Raw genomic sequence first — 10,515 nt, 5'->3', positions numbered from 1 at the left:
CCAGTAAGCTGAGTGATAAAAATCCTGAGAAGTATTAATTAGAAGGAATTCTCTTTTAGCTCACAGTTTGTCAGTAGGAATCTAGCACAAGTTACAGTCGAGTAAACTGGATAATTCCCTGTCCCTGGCTCTAAAATGTGGAATACATTTTCAGCTTTATTACAGACTTCATAATCTTCATTATTCCCTGCTTGGATATGCAGAGTCACTCTCCTGGTGTCACCAACATCTGGAAATGGGTAAAGGAACCATACTAAGAATTCCAAACATGATGTCAACTGGAAATAAGGGCAAAAAGTTAAAACTGCCTGCTCCCATTCCAATCATCATACAACCTCATTTAAATCTCCTCTGATATACATTCCTAATCCACAGGAATCTAAGCAAAAATAGTGGAAAAATCAATAATCTCTATTTCTTGGTGGAAAAATATAAAACATCCCCTCCAAAATTAAAGACAGTGCAATATGTTATTTAATAAAATTGTTTCCATGCATATGAAAAGAAAAAAAATATTCTCTCTTGCCTCATGTCTCCACTAGACTACTAGGGGTCTCCCAAATAATCTAGTGGAGCAAGGCAGAGGCAGTCCCTCTCCACTCCTACCCTTGTAGCTACCTAGCAGTAGTCTTGCAGTACTGCCACTAGGAGTCATACTGACAAGCAGTGGCATAGGAAGGGGGGGGCGGTGGGGCGGTCCACCTCGGGTGCATGCAATTGGGGGGGGGGGTGTCAGCTCCGCTGGTTCCCTGCTCCCTCTGCCCCGGAACAGGTTACTTCCTGTTCCGGGGTAGAGAGAGCAGGGAACCAGCGGAGCTGACGCAGCTTCCAGCGACGTGCACTCGCTTCCTAATTCAAGTAAGAATGCGCTCCGGGGGGGAGGGTGCTCTCCAGATGGGGAGGGGGCGCACCAAGGGGGGGGGGCGCCGTGCTGCACCAGGGGGGTGCGCAACGGCGACCCGCCCCGGGTGTCAGCCGCCCTCGCTAAGGCACTGCTGACAAGTAAGGGGAATCATGAATGAGCCTTAGCAGTAGTACTGCAAGACTACTGCTAGGATTCTTAGGAACCATTTTGAACACCAGCAGCTACCAGGGCAGGAGTGGAGGGATTCCTTGCTGCACTAAACTATCAGGGTCATTCCTAGGGGGTGGGGGGGTAAGTGGGTAGGGGAATGTTTGGGATATGATTCTGGGGGGGGAACTTATGTTGGGCATTCTATCTTAGGTAGGAGGCTTTCTTGTGTGTGATCAGGTTTAAATCATGAAACACTGCCTCTTGAGGGATCTGTAAATATAGTTGAATTGTTTCCATGGATGTGTATGTGGTTTACTGTTGGTAAGTGCTTGAAATAATTGAATTTAACATTTGTAAAGTGTCACCTAGGATGCAGAAATCTATTTTGAGGTGCACATGCAGACAGTACTTGTCAGTAAAAGTAGCCAACAGCCTTTCCACGAGCACACCAAATTTATGCATTATGTGATAAACCTCATTCATGGGTCCTTAATTCTCACTCACTGGGTTGGTAAACCTTATTCTTTCGATGAGCCACCCTTGGCATCTCTGCAGTCAAAGTGTTCACAAAAGCTTCAGCACACCTAAGCATCTGTGCATGCTCATGGACTGCCAGCTTCTGTCCTTCTGAAATGAGAACTTTAGAGAAGTGGTAAACAGCAGGTTTGACATGTGTGGATGCTCAAGACCCCACACCAGACATGATGAGCTCTTTGTAAGCACTGCACTTGTCAAGTTACCACCACCTTGTTGGGAGTAGGGAAGGGAGGAAAACAACTGACAATCTTACAGAGTTATAGGAGTAAGATACTGAATATCTGGGTAGAGAAGGAAAGAGAACAGAAGGTGCTAAATATGGGGGAGAGGAGAAGAAGAAAGGAAAGAGATGCTGGACACCATGTAGGGGAGGTAAGAAAGGAGAAATGCTTGACACTATGGGGTGGAGGTTGGAAAGGAGATATTCTGGATGCCATACAAGGGAAGGGGACATGAGGACACAACATGAGGGGGAGGGGAGATTACAGACACCACAGGAGAAATAATGAAGAGGAGATATTGGACACCATAGGTGGGGGGGGGAGGCATAGGAGCCGACTCTCTGGGTGCTTGAGCACCCTCAATATTGAGAAAATTCCTTGTATATTTCTAGGGAGGGGTTATTTCTATTGGGCTTAGCACCCCCAATAGTTTTGAAAAGTTGGCTCCTATGGGGGGAGGAAGGGAAGGAGAGAGATGCAGAACACCATAGGTGGCAGAAATGGTGCACACTCAAGGCAGAACTACTATATTGGGTCCAAAAAGCAGTGCTAGGGTGCAAGGAGGATATGAAAAAAGCCAAGCCCTTGTTACCCAAGGATGTGCCAAAGCCAGCAAATGCAAGCTGAAGAGGATGCAGTGGCAGAGTGGTGAGCAGGAATGGGAAGATGTGTAGGTGGTGACCAGGTCCAGCAAGTAATATTAATTTTGAAGGAGGGGGAAAATGTGGAGCATGCAAGGGAGGGAGATGTGATAGAGTGTAATTAATGAGGACAGAAAAGAGAGAGTGCGAGGCAGAAGGAAGAATGAAAGAGTGCATGGTGAAGGGAGAAAGAGGGTGCACTTCCATTCCAAATACACCAACATACTCTAATGAAGACACACACCTAACAAATCCCCATAGAGAGCAACAGCTAGACATCCCCAGAGATGCATCTTTAGAATCTGTGCTCAGTGTGCTACTTTGTCACACCTACTAGGCACCACTTTGCAGAATTGTCCCCCTTTGTGCTTTTCTTTTGATTTGCTGTCGAGCCAATTAATTCTGAAAGTTTATGTTTCATATGTAATGTTGAGAAAATGTGTTTATTAGCATTTGTTGTGCCACATCACACTCATGTTCACTTACTGTACACTCAATTCCTTTTGCTTAGAGTCATGAGAAGGCATTATGATAGTTTGGTTCTTCTGTATTATATATTATACTTAATACATGGGACACGGTTCCAGAAACAGATCAAAGACAATACCTGATGGTAATTTCTATGAACAAAAATAAAGGATTACAAAGTGCTGATTGATGCATAAGTGCAAAGGAAAATACATTGGTTGAAACTGCTGAGAACTATCTATAGCTTTTGCATGTGATGCAGACACTGCAAGGTCATTCTCCTGTTATCCCTGGCCACCTTCAAATCCGGGCTAAAGGCCTACCTGTTTGATGCTGCTTTTAATTCCTAACTTGTCACCTGCTCATAACTTTTATCTTGTCTTCCTCTCTTCAATAGTCCCTTCCCATATGTCCTATCTGTCTGTCCTACCCTTATCCCTTGTTTGTCCTGTCTGTTTGTCCTGATTTAGATTGTAAGCTCTTCTGAGCAGGGACTGTCTTTTCTTCATGTTAAATTGTGAAGCGCTGCATAAGACTGGGAGCGCTATAGAAATGATTTATAGTAGTAGTGATTTATAGTAGTTATCCTCCTGCCTGCAGACACATCTCTTTATGAAGCTACAACAAATGGGCCAGAGTACCTAAAGAATAAGTTAGCCCTCTATACATCTTTGAGACCTCTAAGGCTGTATCAAGATTTTGTACTGTAGTATATCACCACAGCGACTAAAGATAAGTGGGACTGTTTATGAAATAAAATGTCCTACAATTATAAGAAGATTAAGTTTGTGAACAATAAGAGAGTATAACAACAATTTAGGAAGGTAGGGATGGACAATGGTGCTATGGTGGTGGATTGGTGATATTACAAAAGCAAAAGACTCCGGTCTGTGTAATGCACCAAAAACTGAGCACTTATCACAATTATAATATATAAAGTTTTTTATGTTGTTTATGTAAAAAATTATAGAGGTTTCTGTCTCATGGCTGCAATGTATTAGACAGCCATAGGGCCTGAATGTCTTTATAAATCACCAGCACAAATGCTGCAGAAATAGTGCCTAGACTGTGGGTGTTTACATGAACACCTACTCAGGAGCAGTCCTAAATGTTATCATGTATAGTACATATGTAAACTGTGACTCCACCCATGCTCTACCCAAACTCTTCCCTTAAGCATACAGTATGGTGGTTATTTTAGAAGCCCTATTCTTGTTTTGGATATCTTAAAACTGGCATTTAGATGTTCATATTGCATGGACGTCCAAATCCCAATTTTACAAAGCCAGGATATGGGTGGGGTCTAGGTATGTTTTGGACGGGATTAAGAAGGGTCCAAAATATGGATGTCCAACTCCGATCACAGAAGGAGAAAGGATGTTCATTTCTTAAAAGATGAACATTCTTTAGGCTTGGTACTTGACACATTCAGGTTACTGAAAGGAGTTCTGATTGAGCAGCTGTCCACTGGAGGGATCAAGACACACCTCCTTAATTCTCCAGTGGTTGCAGTCCCCCTCCCCTTCCCCTGAATGTGAAACCAGCAAGGGATACTAGGCTGTATGACAGCTTCTGGTGTTATAGACATTCTTATCATAGCAGCATGCAGGTCTGAAGAAAAGCCTAATGGTTAGGGCAATAGACTGAGAACCAAGGAACCCAGGTTCAAATCACATGTCAGCTCTTTGTTTATTTATTTTTTATTGTGAGTTCTCCAGAAATAGAAAAATACTTACTGTATTTTTTATATATGACACCTGCAAGACTGAAGGCTATTGAAGTTTGTACATTTGAATATAGTGGAAGGCTCATCATTAGTCAACGAGCTTTGAAATGCGCACCTTGCTCTCATTGTTCTATCAAGAAAATTCAACCCATTACTAATTTGTGAATGACATTTCCTGTACAGAGAATGAATGGAGGTAATGGTCCCATGTAACCCAAAAAAGGATAGTTAAAGGCAATTATTGTTATCCAGGATAGACAAGCTCTGCAGCACCCGTAAAGTACCACCTCTATGGCTCCTAATTTAGGCTTGGAGTTCGTTACCCTGCCGATAATTCATGTAGACAATGTAGAAATCCTCAAACCTCCTTGGTTTCTTTCTTTCAGAGACTGCCATAGCATTTAAAAAGTGCTGAGTTCTGTGTCTGCTTAAAATGGTTATTTCATGAAAGAGAAGATGATAAGATGTATAGCAAATGATGCCAAAATGGGATGGAATGTTCTGATTCATATGCTCTTTTCTAGGATGTCAGTCTGACCTCTTTTGCTCTACAAATCAGCCAGGAAGCAGTTTAATTTGCTCCTTTGTAGTGCATGCTTCTCTTTTTGACCCTCTTCATTATTTCTTATGGTTTGCAAACGTTTTTCTCTCACTACATAGATGATCAAAAAGTGACACTTTGAATCAGGGCCAGTACATGGATATTAGGTGCCCAGGCATGTGCCACCCCCTTCCCCAATTAAATTGCATATTCCTATCCCCATCCCAAGTTTTTAAATATTTAAACAATTATCCCCGACACATTCATCCCAATATTTTCTTTTTCAGTATTAAACTTTGTTTTGTATATCTACGTCTACATCTGTCTCTGTCTATCCCTATCTGGCCTTCAGATCTACACTGCAGTTTGTAATTTCAGGGATATAGTGGAAACCCCTGTAACATGTGGGAGCCCATAACTCAGCCCCATTTATTCCAAGAAAGATATATAGATATAAATATAGATATACAAAGCAAATTTTAATCCTTAAAAGTGCAGTGTCCAATTATGCATTTTTACAAGATCATTCTGGAAGGGATGTGCAGGGATAATCAAGACTGTTTATACATTATACTTTCAGTATTAAACATTTCTTTATATACTTCTACATCTACAGACAAAATATGAGCAGTTTCCTAAAAGTTGTTTAAACCAGTAAAATGGCTATTTGTCAACTTTCCCTCGTCAAAATACATGCTGATGATTTCTGGAGTTAGTGAGGTTGACAGACTGATTACTGTTTACACTTTATCAAACATATAAATGACAAGTGACCGACTCACCCGCAAATATGCAGTAGAGACTTCCCTCGCAAATGCGCAGTAGAGACTTCCCTCTCTGTTGCGCCCTTGCATCAAGACTTGATGATGTCAGAGGGCGGCACAGAGAGGGAAATGGACACTGTCAGAGGGTGGAACAGAGAGGGAAAACGGCCGCTGCCACTGGAGCCTGGAGACGAAGAAACATCGCCGGCACACCAACCTCCACCCACCATCCCCGATGTCGGCACCACCGACACCCCCCTACAGCAACCCTCCTCTCTGCCCTGCTCTCCCCCCATGTCCAGCTACCCTCCTTGCCCGCCGCTCCCTCCCCCCTCCGTATAGGGCCCCCTGCACTGACATGACAGCGCCTCGCACTTCCGATAATGGAAACCGAGGGCGCTCATCTCAAAAATGCCCAAATCCAAGGCATTTGGTCATGGGAGGGGCCAGGATTCGTAGTGCACTGGTCCCCCTCACATGCCAGGACACCAACCGGGCACCCTAGGGGGCACTACAGTGGACTTCACAAATTGCTCCCAGGTGCATAGCTCCCTTACCTTGGGTGCTGAGCCCCCCAAAATCCCCTCAAAACCCACTCCCCACAACTATACACCACTACCATAGCCCTAAGGGGTGAAGGGGGGCACCTAGATGTGGGTACAGTGGGTTTTGGGTGGGTATTGAAGGGCTCACATTTTCCACCACAAGTGTAACAGGTGGGGGGGATGGGCCTGGGTCCGCCTGCCTGAAGTGCACTGCACCCACTAAAACTGCTCCAGGGATCTGCATACTGCTGCAATGGACCTGTGTATGACATTTGAGACTGGCATAGAGGCTGGCAAAAAATGTTTTTACAGCTGTTTTTTTTTAGGGTGGGAGGGGGTTAGTGACCACTAGGGGGGTTAGAGGAGGTCAGCTCTGATTCCTTCCGGTGGTCATCTGGTCAGTTCGGGTACTTTTTGGGGACTTGGACCTAAACTAGGGGTTACCATATGGCTCCAGAAAAAGGAGGACAGATTGAGCCAGCCGGGTTTTACTTCCATTGCTTGAAAGCAATGGAAGTAAAACCCGGCTGGCTCAATCCGTCCTCCTTTTCTGGAGCCATATGGTAACCCTACTTAAAACAAACATAAACAACCTATAACCCAGTACTGCTTCAGAGCACAGCCTATCCTAGATCTCAAATAAATTTTGCAAGCCTGTGGTACTACCTGTATTAACCTCTTTCAGAAAAACTCCATAAACAAATATGTTTTCAATGATTTTCAAAATTTACCAGTATCATTCAATGTCCTAATTTGCATAGGAAGCTTATTTAACAATATGGGTCCTGAAGCTCTCTGCCTGGTCTCCTCAAAATTAATTTTCCTCAGAGCTGGAATGGTCAACCAAAATGTGCCTTCAGACCTGTTTGCGTAGTTTATTCTCAAAACTGAGCCTAGGTAATGATCAGAATCCTGTTTCACGGCTTTGCGTATCAAAAGTGAAATTTTAAACTCAATTATTTCTCGACAGGCAGCCAATGATATTCTTTCAAGATTGGGCTAATATACTGAAAACAAGAGCAGCCAGATACAAGTCATGCTGCTGTATTCTGAATAATCTGCAATGCCCTTATCCTGGATCTAAATAGGCCCAAGTACAGTGTATTGATTTGCTTTGACTGCAACTGCTCTTAGCTCTCCTCTGTTTTCCCCCCTCCTCTCCCAGCTCCCAGAATAGCTGTGGTAGGCAAATACCCAGTCCGGTTATAATTAACCAGTCCTGCTTGATTACATGTTGTGTAATTTTTCAAAACACATTAGCTCTCCTAAACTCTTCCCTACACTGGATGGTGATCTGAAAGCAAACTTGTTAGTGTACTGCATTGAACATTTTAGATATGTGGAAGGTAATTTTTATGGTGTCATTATGGTGTATATGTCAGTACAAGTACATAAAAAGCTTATAAAAATACTTTAGGTGTAAAAATGTGCAATGACCACTATTTTACACTCATACTTTTACATAACCGAGAACCGAGATGTAGGGTGTGTTCTGGAGTGGAGTTTGGCACAGTCTCAATTATGCATGTACTTCATATAGACACATGGAGGGTATTTACGATATGACGTCTAAATCCGTTTGAGATGCTTTGCTAAAAACACCTAAAAATCGAGTGAAGTATATATCGATTTTTGAACCAGAAAAATGCCTAACTTTTTGGTTCGTTAATCTCTATTTTCTAGACATTTTTGTGTTTGGTGTGTCTTTCTATAGGTATTAAAAAAAAAAACAATCCAGCAGAAAATCTCACAAAAACAAGCCATTGGGATGTTGGTGGGTGGGGGGGGGGGGGGGGGGGGGGGGGGGGTGGGGGGGGGGGGGGGGGGGGGGGGGGGGGGGGGGGGGGGGGGGGGGGGGGGGGGGGGGGGGGGGGGGGGGGGGGGGGGGGGGGGGGGGGGGGGGGGGGGGGGGGGGGGGGGGGGGGGGGGGGGGGGGGGGGGGGGGGGGGGGGGGGGGGGGGGGGGGGGGGGGGGGGGGGGGTGGGGGGGGGGGGGGGGGGGGGGGGGGGGGGGGGGGGGGGAGAGAGAGGAAGAGGGCCAGCATCCTTAGTATCTGGCCACACAGACATCCCAGCAGAGCAGAGCAGTGGGGCAACCTAGGAGGCACTGCAGAGGGATTTCACATAAAAGTCCCAGGTACAATCTCTCCTTAACACCCCTTATTTTGTGTTGTAAGCCCTCCAGAAACACCAAAAAAACCTACTGTAACCAACTGGACACTATTACAATAGCCCTCAAGCCTGCATGTGTCTCCTATATGTAGGTACAGTAGATAGGTTATGGTTTTTGGAGGGTTCACAATTTCTACCACGTGTACTAGTTAGACTGGGATAGGACCCAAGACCTTTTTCTGGAGTCCACTGCACTGACCACTAGCCTACCTCTGGACCAGTTTGCTGCTCTAATAGGAAAGGACATAAATCTGAAGCTATCACAGAGCTTGGTATGTACTGTCACTGTCCATTTTTGGGGGGTGAGGATGTCAGTGTCCACTAGGGGATTAAAGGGGGTCATCCTTAATCCTTCCAATGGTCAGCTGGTCAGTTACAGCATCTTTTTGTGACTTAGTGATGACTAACAGGTCCAGATAAAAGGTCCTGATTTTTGCCCTAGCCATTTTAATTTGTGCTATTATCGCTGAAAACCGTCCAAATTTTGGGCCCACTCAAAACACCCCCCCCCAACACACCCTCTTGCAATTTAGATGAACTACAAATAAAAACGCTCAAATAAACGTTTTGAAAATCGTCACTTGGATGTTTCCATCTGCCACTTTGTGCCATTCTTTAGACATTTTTTTTCTTTTGAAAATGAGTGCCCTAGAGACCTAGGTGTCTTTATACAATAAGCTTGGAATAGGCACATTTTTTACCTGCTATCCTTTTTGGACAATTCAACTCATAGTCTCGAAGGTAAATTTGTAACAAATTGTTTATATGGCCAAGCCAAAAAGGCACCTGCTCCAATCCTATTTTAAAACGGCACATAAGTGCCAATGAGGGGCATAATCAAACACGGATGCCCATCTCCATGGGCGACTATCTCCGAGGACGGGTACGCGAAGGGGCGGGACAGACCGTATTTTCGGAAAAGATGGGCGTCCATCTTTTGTTTCGATAATATGGTTGGTGCGTCTGTGAACATGAATCTCTCAGCACTCTACAACCAAAGTCACCCCAACCATTAAAGCACAGATTATTTTTAAAATGTGTCTTGTTCTTAACATTTTGGAGAGTCATTGTCCTACTGATTTGATACTACTAATATATCCCTTTTGTGCCCTCATAATTGTCAATGACTTGCATGTATCTTATGCTGCAATTTCCCTCTTTTAGAGGTGTTAAATTTAAAAGCTTTTATGACAAATTTTACATTTGAAACAGAAAAACTTTGAAACATGCTCCCATTTGAAATTAGATTATGTTCACCTTATATTTTGTCATAAATTGTTGAAATCATATGTTTTAAAAGTCTTTGTTATGACATTGTTGCAATTTCATTGCTGAGTGTAATAATTATTTATTGTAATTCTGGACATATGTCCTTCCTTGTATTGTTAACCCACTCTGAAACTTGCTTTAGGGATAAAGTGGGCTATAAGTATCCATCATCTTCATCATCATATCTACCCACTCACCTTTAAAAATCCCCATATTTCTACCTTCCCAGTAAAACAGATACTCACTACTCCTGCCTCACTGAGCTGAAAAACTAAGTGTTATGCTGTGGTCATGGTCCATGTACAGTCCTCTGTAATTACTGACCCTCTGAAATGCATGCCAACCACCAGGTCATCAGTCCTTCCCTTTTGGTATACTGAATAGATAAACTGCTTGTTGGCCTGCCCTATTGCACCACTCTCAGTCCAGCTAGTAAAGGTTAAAAAAAAAAAAAAACACACCCTGCAGGTTAAGCTCCCATATCTCTTTCTTAATTGCTACATTGCAATTCTGCAGAAAAGTCCCGAAAACTATGGATTTTAGCAATCAGTTCCCATGATCTCCTCTCCTCATTTACTTTATTACTACATAATGTATACGATCCCATATCACTTTTT

The sequence above is a fragment of the Microcaecilia unicolor genome, chromosome 1 (genome assembly GCF_901765095.1).
Source record: "Microcaecilia unicolor chromosome 1, aMicUni1.1, whole genome shotgun sequence".
In the NCBI taxonomy this organism is placed as follows: Eukaryota; Metazoa; Chordata; class Amphibia; order Gymnophiona; family Siphonopidae; genus Microcaecilia; species Microcaecilia unicolor.
This window is presented reverse-complemented; position numbering follows the sequence as displayed.